A 15,128-nucleotide genomic window follows, 5' to 3' on the forward strand; every position below is an offset into this window, starting at 1 on the left:
CTTCTAATTGACTGCTGTACTTAGACATATTCAGCATATGAAAATTAGACACTTAAAAAAATTACATGAGAGGTCATTTATCAAAATAGCAGAGTTGTAGTTGCTCAAGAATAGGAACCAATAATACTTCCTGTTTTTACTAATAAAGTATATTTCAGAGGCTTGTATGGCAATATCAAGGGTTACTGGTGGAGGCCATTAAATAACTGTGAATGTATATTGACCAGTAAATTTTCTGTGCCAGCATGACCAACATTAAGTACTTTTATGTACTTAATTGCTTTTTCCTTCTGTATTTACAAAGACAAATTTTATTGGGTAACTGTACTTTTTGATGACATCTAAAATCCATAATATGTTAACTGAAGAAGGAAATATAAATTTTCACAATTAAGAGTAAAATTTGTGCAACATAGACTATTCATCCTTGCATTTTCAGTGCCTATCATAGACGGTGGCTTGTGATAAATACGAAAGTTTGGATTATGAATGACCAGGCATCATTCATAACAGCTCCTTTAGTTTTCCAGTGGAAATCAGAATTTAATGTGGGGAGCTCCAGACTAAAGTAATGCACATTTAGAAAAGGAGAAAAATATAATTAATACATAAGAAATTTTTGAGTTAGAGTACAGTATGTCCTTACTTATTAACAGGTTCTTGGAAACTGTGACTTTAAGTGAACTGACATACTGGATAGTAGAACCAATTTTACCATGGTTTAATAGACGCAAACAAGAGTTAAGTTCCTACAGCATACAGTACATACAGCACATTGTTTCACTTAAAGTCACACTTTTCAAGAATCTATCCATGAGGACTTACCATATATATTCCTCTGTGTACTAATCATTTATTAATTAAATATTTATTATGTACCTATTAGGTGCCAGGTTCTGTGCCAAGTGCTCATACAATAACTGCAAACAAAATTAAATATGATTACAGCCTCAAGAAGCTTGAAAATGCAATGATTAGGAATTATAAATTAGCTAAATGATAGTACAAACAAAAGTACAAATACCACAATGACAAGATAGATTATGCCATGAGATTAACAAAGAAACCTCTTCTGACTTGGGGGTAGAGTGTCCAGGGATAGCTTCTTAAAGGAGAGGTGAAGACCTAGCATAACTGAAAGCAAGTTGAGTGTGGGTGGGGAGCAGCAGAGACAAAAGGTTGAGCATGTGCAAATGGCCTGTGAGACTTCAGAGGAATCCAAAGAAGGCAGAGACCTGGAGCTCTCATTTCAGTCAATGGGGATGAGCCTAGAATGAGGAGAGATTTCAGAAGGTTTCAAAAGGATTCCTGTAGGTCATGTTGAGCATTTAGCAGAAACAATCTAGAAAAAAGTTTGGAAACATCATTCATTGTTGCAATTTAACATTTATAGTATTAAATATACTTTAAAAACCACTTAAGACCTTGAATTGAAGGTGAAAATTTAATTCTGAAGTTACCGAAATAGTTGACCCTCAGTAAGACAGGGTTGTGGAATGAATGGGGCATTTGGTCAGACTGTGCTCCTTAAGCTTATAAGCAAATTTAACAAAGCCTCAGGATACAAAATCAATATGCAAAAATCGCAAGAATTTCTATACACCAGTAATAGACAGAGAGTCAAATCATGAGTGAACTCCCATTCACAATTGCTATGAAGAGAATAAAATACCTAGGAATACAACTAACAAGGGATGTGAAGGACCTCTTCAAGGAGAACTACAAACTACTCCTCAAGAAAATAAGAGAGGACACAAACAGATGGAAAAATATTCCATGCTCATGGTTAGAAAGAATCAATATTGTGAAAATGGGCATACTGCCCAAATTAATTTACAGATTCAAGGCTATCCCCATTAAGCTATCATTTACTTTCTTCACAGAAGTGGGAAAAAAAATCACCTGAAACTTCATATGGAACCAAAAAGAAGCCCCCATAGCCAAGACAATCCTAAGCAAAAAAAAACAGAACTGGAGGTATCACGCTACCTGACATCAAACTATATTACAAGGCTACAGTAATCAAAACAGCATGGTACTGGTACCAAAAGAGAGGTATAGACCAATGGAACAGAACAGAGGCCTCAGAAGTAATGCTACACGTCTGCAATCATCTGATCTTTCACAAACCTGACAAAAACAAGCAATAGGGAAAGGATTCCCTGTTTAATAAATGGTGTGGGGAAAACTGGCTAGCTAGGTGCAGAAAGCTGAAACTGGGCCCCTTCCTTACACTTTATACAAAAATTAACTCCAGATGGATTAAAGATTTAAACATAAGACTTAACACCATAAAAACCCTAGCAGAAAACCTAGGCAATACCATTCATGACAGAGGTATAGGCAAGGACTTCATGACTAAAACACCAAAAGCAATGGCAACAAAAGCCAAAATAGACAAATGGGATCTAATTAAACTTAAGAGCTTCTGCACAGCAAAAGAAATAATCATTAGCGTGAACTGGCAACCAACAGAATGGGAAAAAAATTTTGCAAGCTACCCATCTGACAAAGGACTAATACCCAGAATCTATAGCGAACCAAAACAAATTTACAAGGAAAAAAACAACCCCATCAAAAAGTGGGCAAAGGATATGAACAGACACTTTTCAAAAGAAGACATTTATACAGTCAGCAAACATAAGAAAAAGCTCATCATCACTGGTCATTAGAGAAATGCAAATCAAAACCACATTAAGATACTATCTCATACCAGTTAGTATGGTGATCATTAAAAAATCAGGAGATAACAGATTCAGGAGAGCATCAGAAGAAATAGGAACACTTTTACACTGTTGGTGGAAGTGTAAATTAGTTCAACCATTGTGGAAGACAGTATGGCGATTCCTCAAGTGTCTAGAAATAGAAATTCCATCCCAGCAGTCCCATTACTGGGTATATACCCAAAGGATTATAAATCATTCTATTATAAAGACACATGCACATGTTTGTTCATTGCACAAATGTTTACAATAGCAAAAACTTGGAACCAACCAAATGCCCATCAATGATAAACTAGATAAAGAAAATGTTGCACATATACACCATGGAATACTATGCAGCCATAAAAAGGATGAGTTCATGTCCTTTGCGGGGACTGAATGCAGCTGGAAACCATCATTCTCAGTAAACTGACACAAGAACAGAAAACCAAACACCACATGTTCTCACTCATAAGTGGGTGTTGAACAATGAGAACACATGGACACAGGGAGGGGAACATCACACACCAGGGCATGTCATTGATGGGGCTAGGGAAGGCATAGCAGGGGATTGGGGAGGGATAGCATTAGGAGAAATACCTAATGGAGATGACAGGGTGATAGATGCAGCAAACCACCATGGCACGTGTATACCTATGTGACACACCTGCACTTTCTCCACATGTGTCACAGAACTTAAAGTATAATAATAATAATAAAGCTTAGTCCTGTAAACTTTTCAATTAGCAATAATCACGCCTGGGATGAACCTCATTGGCTCTAATACTGCTACTGCACAAAGCTGATTTAGACCTTTAAAGACTAAAGCCACTCTCTTGGCTTACAAACTTTGAGAATTACTTTAGATTTGTTTAAGGCAAAGACCCATACTGGGTTATTTCAGAGTAAAGTTGGTTTTCTGTTGTTTGCACAGTATTTTATAAATTAGAGAATCATAGAACATTAGAACTTAAAGTGGTCTCTGAATTCATCTAAAGCACCATGATAACAGCTAACATTTGTAAAGCCAGATGCCATTCTAAATGCTTACCTCATAATAGTATATTTTGTCCTCATAACCTTTGCAGACATTATTATTATACCTCTCTTTTTAAATGGGGGAAATTGAGGAATACAGGGGTTAAGTAACTTTCTCAATGTAGCACAACTGTTAAGCAATTAACCCATGCAGTCTGACTCTAAAGTCTTTGCATTTAACCATTGCATACTAGACAGTTGAATAAACTGAGACTGACTGGTTAAGTAAAATTCAAGATTACAGCCTTGAGAAGCAAAGGTGGAATTTCAGCCTTGTCCTGTATGCCTTTAGAATTTGAGTTCTTAATCACTGCTCTGTGCTACAAGCTCCATCTTGGTGAACATCTAGTTTAAACTCCACTTTGAGAGGTAATACTATTCAGTAGAATGTGCATGGACTTTTTGAAATAGAAGAGTCTTTGTTTAAATTCAGTTATATACTTGCTATTATAGCTTGCAATCTTGAGCAAATAACATTTTTAAGTCTCAGTTTACTTGTCTATAAAATTTGGGTAATCATACTTACCAAATTACATTGTAGAGAGAAATAAATGATGTATTGTGTTTAACATAGCATTGAGTATGTATGAGGCAATTGACATATGGAGCAATTGCTGTAATTCTGGAAAGGAAACTAATGTCAAAGGAACTGTGTCACATAGTTAATAGTGGGATACCTGGGATACAAACGAGGTGTCCTGATTACTATATTTCTTGCATTGAACTACAAAAGGACAAAGTAGTGACAAGATTCACACAAAAATAACCTGCCAATTTCTTTCTATGTCTCTTGTTATTCCAGCTCAGAATCTGTGATATTACTTGCCATAGCCAATTTGCTGAACTTCTAGTGTGAACCATGCTTGTTCTGTATTATATATGATGTCATGGATTGCCGTGTAATATAATATGTATCATTCTTGCTTTCCCAGTTAGATCATAACAGTCCTCTCACAGGGATTTGTTTATTGTTTCATTGTTTTTATGTTTCTTCTGTATCCTTGAGCTTCACCTTCAAGTGTGGGAGAAAAGGTCTTTTATGTTAACAAACCTACAAATCAACTACTTTAACTGCTTTTTAAATATTTTATTTTATTCTTTTAATCGACATACGGTATTGTAAATGTTTATGGGCTACATAGTGATATTTCAATACATATAATGTGGATATATGAGATCAGGATAATCAGTATATCCATTATTCCCCTAATTTATCATTGCTTTGTGTTAGGAACATCCAGTATTCTCCTCCTAGCTATTTGAAGCTATAGATTATTGTTGACTGTAGTCATCCTAAAGTGCTATAGAACACTACAACTTATTTCCCCTATCTAGCTATAATTTTCTATCCTTTAACAGATCTGTCCCTATACCCTTTTCTTTACCCTTCTCAGCCTCTGCTGTCCTCTGTTCTACTTGTTACTTCTATAAGATCAACATTTTTAGTTTTCTCATATGCATGAAAACATGCGGTGTTTAACTTTCTGTTCCCGGGTTTTTTCACTGAAATTGCTTTGTTGAGAGATATTTTACATGCAACAAATAGTACCAACTTTAAATAAACAATTCTATGAGTTTTGACAAATGCATAACAACCACCACAATTATGACATAGACAACTCTGTCCAAAATGGTTGCCACTAGCCACTTGTGGCTACTTATCACTTGAAATGAGGCTAGTCCTAATTAAGTATGGTATAAGTAAAATAATAATAATAATAATGGATTTCAAAGGCTTAGTATAAAAATGTAAATATCTCATTAACTTATGTTAATTATATATTGACTATTTTGATATATTAGATAAAATATATTAAAATTAATTTTACCTTTTTTACTTTTAAATATAGCTAGTAAAATATTCAAATTACATATGTGACTGGCACTATATTTCTATTGGGCAATGTTTTCATAGAACATTGTGACAACTTCTAAAAACTTATTTTTTGCCGCTTTCTAATCAGTCTCCTTCCTGCACCTCAAATAGTGTGTAGTTTTTTATACCTGATTTCCTTCATTTAGCATACTGCTTCTGAGAGTCATCTATGTTTTTATAAATCAGCCATTTATTCCTCTATTGTTGAGTGGTGTCCATCACGGATATTCCATAATTTGTTTATGCGCTTATCAGCTAATGGACATTTGGGTTGTTTCCAGTTTTTTTTGTTAATAAAACTGGCATGAACATGTGAGTACAAGTTTTGTATGGACATAGGCTTTCATTTCTACTGGATAAATATATCAGAAGGGGACTAGTGGATGGTATGTTCAACTTTAGAAGAAACTGACAAACTGTTTTTCAAAGTGGTTATACTTTACATCCTCACTAGTAAGGTATAGGAGTTTAAATTGCTCCACATTTTCAACAGCTTTCTATTGTCAGTCTTATTAAATTTTACCCATTCAAGTGGATGTCTTTGGTTTCACATTGTGATGGTTTTCTTTTATGTTTTCCTTTATAACTAATGATGTTGAATATATTTTTATGTGTTTATTTGCCTGCCATTCATATTTCTTCCTTGGAGAAATGTGTCAATCAAATCTATTGCCCATTTTTAAATGTTATTTGTCTTTTAATTGAATTGAAAGAGTGAAGTTATTTATAAACACTGGATATGATAGTTTCTATTTTTACATCTTCAAATTTACTTATTTTTTTCTGCAGTGTTTATTATGATGGCAATACAATTCATTGTAATTTTTTATTGCAGTTTTTTTTTCTCTAAATTTCCAATTGGTTCTTTGTTGTAGTTTACACTTTTTCTTCTATTATTTTATATTACTCTTTTTCTCTATCTTCTTGAACAAATGGAACATATTTGTAGTACTTTTTAAAAAAGATTTTTGTCTGCATATTCTATTATTTCTGTTATTTTTAGTCTTTTAATTTGTATTTTTCTATTGTTTATTCTTATTTTTCTATCTTTTTATTAATTATTGGACTTTTTAGATAATACATTGTTTGCTGCTGGATTTTTTTGTATTTTTTAAAGTGGTGATAGATTTTGTTCTGGCGCAGTTGGGCTAGTTGGAATCAGTTTGATCCTCCTGAAGCTTGCTTTTAACCTTTATTAGAATTGGTCTAGAGTACCAGTTAGTCTAGTGTTACTACTATGGTGATAACTATATGATGATTCTTGCGGATGCTCCATGTAATCACAATGCTTGGTAGAAACATGAATTATGACTAACTCTACATAAGCTCTGACACTTGTTCAGACTGAGGTTCTTTCTTCAGAGTTGGGTAGTTTCCTCTCACACAATTGCATTATCAGTACTCAGCCAGACTCAAGGGGACCCCTGAGCAGATTCTCAGAGCTTTATCTCAGTGCAGCTCCTTCATCTCTGATACTTGTTCTTGCAATCTCTAGCCCTTTTGCCTTCCATAAACTCTGATCTCTACCTTAATTCAGAGTAAATGCCAGCTCTGTCTGGGTTCCCCCTCTCTGCTCTTTAGCCTCAGACCTGCCTTCAGGCTGTACACTGGATGTTCATTGAATTCACTCTGCTTCTTTACCTTTTCTGAGGAATCATGACCCATCATTTCCTAGATTTTCAATTTCATTATTCCATCATGGCTGGAAGCATAAGGCCAGATATTTTAACTTTGAAATAAAATATCATCTTTGAAGCCTACAAAGGTTACATATGCAGACTGAGTTTTTCCTTTTCATTGGCAGTTCAAAATAACAGCAATCTGCATGGGTCTTCAAGAGCTTAGTTTTAAATTTTTGCTCCCTATGTTCCAAGTAAAGCCTAGTTGGAGATGTTAATATTTTAACTTTCAAGAAAGAAACTCTAAAGACTATAATGAACACACCTGTTTCTAAATTTTTAGGGCTTCATTTCTAAATCAAATTAGAGCATTAAAAAGCAACTTAATTGGAGTACTTTTCTTTAGCTCTCCCATAAATGGCTTTGCTCAGCTATATTTCATTATTGTGCATTTAGCTTTCACTCAAGCCATACAAAACATATTGCACCTTCCGGGAACACATGCACACACAAATATAGATACAATGAGAATTGAATTACCATAACACGTCTTCCATCACTTCCTACTACTAAATCTAATTCTCAGATTCTTTGTTCCTGGCATGGTGAAAATCTTGAAAAATTTTTTAAACGATTAACTATATTTTATTTTAAGTTCTGGGATACATGTGCAGCACATACAGGTTTGTTAACATAAGTAAACGTGTGCCATGGTGGTTTGCTGTACCTATCAACTCATCACCTAGGTATGGCCACAGTGTGTGTTGTTCCTGTTCCCTTCCCTGTGTCCATGTGTTCTCATGGTTCAGCTCCTACTTACAAATGAGAACAAGTGGTGTTTGATTTTCTGTTCCTGCATTAGTTTTCTGAGGATAATAGCTTCCAGCTCCATCCATGTTCCTGCAAAGGACATGATCTCATTCTTTTGTATGGTTGCATAGCATTCCATGGTGTATATGTACCACATTTTCTTTATCAAGTCTATCATTGATGGGCATCTGGGTTTATTCCATGTCTTTGCTATTGTGAATAGTACTTCAGTAAACATACACATGCATATATTGAAGTAATACATTAATGGATGCCACTTAATGTGTTTTTGGTAGTTTTGACCCTTATATATTTCAACTTTGTTGTTCTAATTCCTTTTTCTTTATGTTATTTTGATTTTTAATGGAATAGTGTTATTTTGATTTTTAATGGAATAATATACATTTTAAAACAATGAATCCATTCATTGTTTTAAAATGTATATTATTCCATTAATATTCCACATAGTTGATATTCAGTAAACTCTGGTAAAATGAAAGTAATTGCTAATAGACTAAGCTAGTGAACATATGCAAGAAATAGATTAAAAGTCCGTTTATCTTAGTTGCAAGCACATATTGACACCTACAATGTACAAAATATTGAGGCGGGTGCTAAAAAGTAAATTGACTGAGATGTGGTCTTGTCCTCATGGAGCAATCACTTATGACTTTGATTCTGTATTGATGCAGTCAGAACAGATTACTTTTCTCTGCTTGGAATGCTCCTTCTTCCTGCAACACACCATACTCAGATAATCTCTCATCTTCTTCCTTACTTCATTCAAGCCTTTCCTTTAATATCACTTCATCAAAGAAGTCTTTCCTGGCCATTTTTTCCAAAAATAAAACTACCTGTTTACACTTTAGTCTTTTGCTCTGTTTTATGTTTCTTCATAGCTTTTGCCTACTATATCATGTGTGTGTATATATATATGTGTATATATATACACATCTATATATTTTTATATATATGTGTATATATATACATCTATATATTTATACATATGCACACATCATATATGTATGTGTGTATGTATGTATAGATAGATAGATAGATAGATAGATAGATAGATAGATAGAAAGATAGATAGATAGATATGTACATTTGAGACAGAGTCTCGCTCTGTCGCCCAGGCTAGAGTGCAATGGTGGGATCTCAGCTCACTGCAATCTCCACCTCCTGGATTCAAGCAATTCTCCTGCCTCAGCCTCTCCAGTAGCTGGGACTACAGGTGTGTGCCATCGTACTGACTAGTTTTTGCATTTTTAGTAGAGATGGGGTTTCATCATCTTGGCCAGGCTGATCTCAAACTCCTGACTTCAGGTGATCAGCCCACCTCGGCCTCCCAAAGTGCTGCGATTATAGGTGTGAGCCACCACGCCTGGCCTATGTTTATATTTTCTTTCACTTCTACCCTTAATATCAAAGTAAGCTCTGTGAGGATAGGGATTTGGGCTGATGTGTTCAAACAGTATCCATGAGTCTTAAAACAATGACTAGTATAAGTAAGTGCTTAATCAATTAATGAATTAAAAAATGAATCCTCTGGTATTAATCCGATCATAGATATGTTTAAGTTTAGCTTGAATTATTTGTAACTTGCTAGAATTTCCACTGGTAACCAGTGTGTTTGAACTCATAAAAAATATTTTCCAGCTTCGCTGTTGTTGTGAGGAGAGTATTCTATGTGTGGAGGTTAATTGCACATCCTCAAAACAGCATTATTGCTGAATAAAGATGCCTAAAGCCATTACTATTAATTATCTGTGGTTAAGATAGACTCTAAGCTTTTCTGTTTTTATCTTTTTATTTTAATAGTTAATTTGAATAGAACCCAGTAATTGTATAATCTAAGATCTTTTAGAGTTTTTGGGTTTGTGTTTATAAGCAAAAGGTTTCTCCTTTTGAATGTGAAAAATACTCTCCTTTGAATGTGAAATTTTATCATTATGTTTTCAGGGAGAATAGATGTGTCTACCTAAATAGTCTTTATTTTGAAATGTTATGAAAATGTAACTAGTACCAGACAGACTGAATTGTGTAAATCAGAATTTATTATTCTACCAGCACATGGGAAATATTGGAATTCATTTTTCTGTGAGTATAGCTTGTGAAGTGAGCAGTATTGTTGCATTTAAAGTCTTTGATGTTTTGGAATGTTGCCATTAAGACCTTTTAATCATACATTTTGGACTTATGAGAAAAATCCCTGGGGCTATTCTAAAATTCTAACAGATGCCTTCTGCTAAAATGCATGCAAAATATATCTCTTTTACTATGTTAGACTTTCATATTTATTTAACAAAATAAAGCAAACAAATATGTTTTGTATAAGAAAAAACACAAATATAAGGGATCTGCAAGATCATTTAGATCTACTTCTTCAATTTCCAGTTGAAAAAACTGAGACTCACTTTCTTGAGTTGGTACAGGACTTTATCAACGACAGGGAATTAATAGCAGGCAGTTCTAGAAACCGGAAACCTATAATTCAATTTGCTAATATGCCAAGCTTTCAAATACTTTGTATATTGTGCCTTAAATATTGTTACAATAGTAATATTTTCCTACTACAGGTATATATGCCAGAGAATAAACCACAGTCTACTTCTAAGGAAATTAATTATATAAAAGGAAGTTCCTGTGGTTCTTTATGAAAATAGTATTTTTAAAAACTGATCAATTAAAGATCATAATTAGCACTAAAGCAGAATCACTTTTCCTCCCTAGGAGAACTGAGTTGTAGGAATGCATTGTAAATGTGTTTTTAAATTGTTGATTTTATTAAGAATTAGCATCTTCTGCTAAAGAGTCACCATAAGTCTTCACCGAAAGGTTCAAATGAGTTATTGCTATTGTTGAGCATTATGGTGTATGAGAAATCCTGCCCTATGTAAATTTCTTTACATTGCTTCATCCCTCTCTGTATCTTCAGGAATTTCAAGTACCTATGACAAAACTGATGCTCACTTTAAACATTTGTCCTTTTCCTTTCTTCAGATTTCTCTTCTTATTCTGCTTCCTATTATATGTCTTAAACTTTTGATATGAGGCCAGCATATGTGGCATTGACAATGGTCTTAGAGTTTCTCTTTCAGTGAAATTGAATATTCTCCTATATATTTTAATAGTGATATAGTATAGACAATATTTTAATGAATTAATAATAATTTAATACATTAAATTAAATAATTTAATTTAATTCAATGAATCTCTAGAAGCAGCCTTGACTTTTCTAGTGAACATCATGGCAATCTTTTTAACATTGTTTTTAGTATAGCACAAAACTCACAGGAAAAAAACAAGCAAATAAATACAAATAGATAAATAAGATATTTCCATAGCATTGAATTTGTATGATAATCATTATACACAAAAATTTTCTCTAGATATTTCCCCTGTGCAATTTGTCAGAACATTTTGGGCCTCCATGTGGTCTCTGGGTGAAATTCACTTTTCATTACAAAAATCTTTTTATACTAAAGCATATGCTCCATTGCTTTCTAGGAAATGGGAAATCATAGCCTACTGTAAATACACAAAAAGCATACCAACTACATACAAATGAAATTAAGATTGAGAGGCATCATTCGTTATTTTCAGTGCACACCTGAATTGAGAAAAGCACATTAATGAACTTGGGTTGTTGATAACAACCCATTTTCCTGTAATTATTAAAAATTATCATGTATTCTTAGCTTAAAAATTGTTGTGATTTCTTTACTTAAAAAAAGTTTTCAGCTGTTTACATAATTTAGGAAACAGCAAAAAAAAAACCTGCCTTCCCATAAGACTTCCATGGTGAGTCCACCTGGATGACCAAAAAGACTCTTTATTTGTTAGCATTCTTGCTGCAGAAATAATATATTGTTATGCAGATGTAATCATTTCAAGGCAAAACACCAAATTATTTTCCAGTGTTTTCCCCTTGAGGAGCTTTCATGATTCTAAACCTTGCATGAAATAGATAAAGCAAGTCTTTCTGAAGATAAATTGAATACTGTAAAATGCAAAATTATTCCAAGCCACCAGGTGAATATGATCAATCTCAGTTCTATAAGCCTCAACTCAAGACAATAAAAGTTGTTTGCAGCTCTTATTGATGTAAAATAAATGTCAGGAGTCTGAGGCAGGAGAATCACTTGAACCTGAGAGGTAGAGGTTGCAGTGAGCCAAGATTGTGCCACTGCCCTCCAGCCTGGGTGACAGAGCAAAACTTCATCTTGAAAACAAATAAAATAAAAATAAACAAATTTTAGCTGAATAGAGATCAAACTAAAAATCGCATATGGGACAATCAGGACAGAATGTATGTGTGTGGATTGGAGAAACAAGTAAGAAAGAGTATTATATCTTCATTCTTCAGTTAGATGTTTTAATCAGAAAAGAAAATTGATATATATTTTTAAATCACTTTTTTAGAAATTGGATATACATATGTAAAAAGGTAACTAACTAGTCAAAAGGTGTAATCTTTGAGAAAAGAAACGGAGGAGGAGGAAAGAGAGAACTTCGTTTTGCAAAATTGAACTTTTAGAACCGTCTGATGTTTATTTTTTAATTTTACTTCTGCATGACAAATTACCATTTGGCTTTTGACAATTATGAATCATTTTTATAAAGAATAAAAGTTAAATTATTTAATAAAAATGAAATTAATAATAAATAGACTTTAGTTATTCACTGGTGAATTTCTTTATCTTGTTATTCTTTTTCTTAAACATCTATCACAATTGTTTTAATGACTGTTTTATATAACTCAAATCTCTGGATTTCCTATATTTTATTGTTTGTTGTTTCTTTTTATTTTTTCTTAATTTGGTTCCGTTTCCGGACATGCCTGTTGACTTTTGATTAAATGCCATATGTTATATTTTAAAAAGAGAGATAAATGTCAACATAAAACAACAGAACAACAAATCTCAAAACATTGTGATGAAATTAGAGTTAAGATATTTTATAAAAAATGAGGAGAGAGATCCAAGATGGCCGATTACTAACAGCTCAGGATTGTAGCTCCCAGTGAAAGCACAGAGAACGAGAGGACGCCACACTTTCAGACGAATTTTTGTTGCTCACGGACCAGGATATTCCCAGCGTAGGAGCCCCACGGGTCACCAGCGCAACTCTTGTGGCTGGCACGGCGGTTCCTGGTGTAGAGTAAACAGGACTGGGTCCCCTTTTGGTCGACGTTTGGAGCTCCAGGAAGGCAGAGTCGCCTGTTCAGCTGATTGAAAAAGGGACTCAAGAAGGAAGCCAGACCGGAGATTCCCGGGCAGAAAAGCACCGTGAATCTTAACGCTGCTGTTTTAGCCAGCGCAGTGGGTTGCTCAGATTCTGGCCCTGGAAATCAACAAGTTGGATGTCCACTCAGAGACCTAATTTTAAAGTTGGTAATTACAAAGATGACAGGTGGATAAATTTACAATGATGGGAAGAAACCAGCATAAATAGGCTGAGAATACCCAAAATCAGAATGCCTCTCCCTCTACAGGGGATCACAGTTCCTCATCAACAAGGGAACAAGGCCTGATGGAGAACAAATGTGTTCCATTAACAGAATTAGGCTTCAGAAGGTGGATAATAAGAAACTTCTGTGAGTTAAAAGAACATGTTCTAGCCCAATGTAAAGAAACTAAGAACCTTGAAAAAAGGTTTGACGAAATCCTAACGAGAATAGACAATTTAGAGAGGAATATAAGTGAATTAATGGAACTGAAGAATACAGTACGAGAACTCTGTGAAGTATGCACAGGTTTTCACAGTCGAATTGATCAAGCAGAAGAAAGGATATCAGAGGTCGAAGACCAACTTAATGAAATGAAATGAGAAGACAAGATTAGAGAAGAAAGAGTAAAAAGGAATGAGCAAAATCTCCAAGAAATATGGGACTATGTGAAAAGACCTAATTTACATTTGATAGGTGTAACTGAATGTCATGAAGAGAATGGATCCAAGCTGGCAAATATTCTTCAGGATATTATTCAGGAAAACTTTCTTAACCTAGTAAGGCAGGACAATATCAACTCCAGGTAATACAAAGAACACCACAAAGATATTCCTTAAGTAGAGCAACCCCAAGACACATAATCGTTAGATTCACCGAAGTTGAAATAAAGGAGAAAATTCTAAGGGCAGCTAGAGAGAAAGATCAGGTTACCCATAAAGGGAAACCTATCAGACTCACAGCACATCTCTCAGCAGAAACCTTACAAACAAGAAGAGAGTGGGGGTCATATTCAATATCCTCAAAGAAAAGAATTTTCAACCCAGAATCTCATATCCAGCCAAACTAAGCTTCATAAATGAAGGAAAAATAAAATTTTTCAAGAACAAGCAAGCACTCAGAGATTTCATCACCACCACACCTGCTTTACAAGAGCTTCTGAAAGAAGCACTATACACAGAAAGGAACAACCATATCAGTCATCCCAAAAACTTACCAAAAGGTAAAGAGTATCTCCATAATGAAGAATCTATATCAACTAATGGGAAAAATAGCCAGCTAGCATTAAATGACAATATTAAACTCACAAATATCAATATTAATCCTAAATTTAAATGGATTAAATGCCCCAATCAAAGACACAGACAGGCAAATTGAATAAAAAGTCATAACCCATCGGTACGCTGTATTCAGATCCATCTCATAAGCAAGGGCACACTAAGACTTAAAACAAACGGTTGGTGGAAGACTTACCAGTTAAATGGAGAGCAAACAAAACAAAACAAAACAGGAGCTGTAACTTTTGTCTTCTGACAAAATAGTCTTTAATAGTAATAAAGACTAAAAGAAACAAAGAAGGACATTACATAATGGTAAAAGGATCAAGGCAACAACAGGAGTCAATGAATATAAATATATATGCACCCAACATAGGAACACCCAGATATATAAGACAAGTTCTTAATGACTTATAAAGAGATTTGGACTCCCGCACACTAATAGCGGGAGACTTTGACACCACATTGTTAATATTTGACAGATCAACGAGATAGAAAATTAACAGGGACATCTATGATTTGAACTCAGACCTGGAACAAATAAACGCAGTGAATATTTATAGAATTCTTCACCCC

The 15,128-nt window shown here is 34.2% G+C and overlaps 1 protein-coding gene and 1 non-coding gene across 6 annotated transcripts in view; one reads left to right on the top strand and one right to left on the bottom strand.

Moving 5' to 3' along the window:
* Positions 1-15,128, top strand: part of PDE4B (phosphodiesterase 4B) — a 568,971-nt gene that overhangs the window by 299,891 nt on the left and 253,952 nt on the right. The gene's annotated exons all lie outside the window — the stretch shown is intronic.
* Positions 3,366-3,506, bottom strand: LOC135273561 (U4 spliceosomal RNA). The gene has a single exon (XR_010341338.1). It is a non-coding gene; the product is annotated as a U4 spliceosomal RNA (small nuclear RNA).

This window comes from Aotus nancymaae, unplaced genomic scaffold (assembly GCF_030222135.1).
Source record: "Aotus nancymaae isolate 86718 unplaced genomic scaffold, 86718_ANA_hifiasm-v0.15.2.pri h1tg000007l, whole genome shotgun sequence".
NCBI classification, from domain to species: domain Eukaryota; kingdom Metazoa; phylum Chordata; class Mammalia; order Primates; family Aotidae; genus Aotus; species Aotus nancymaae.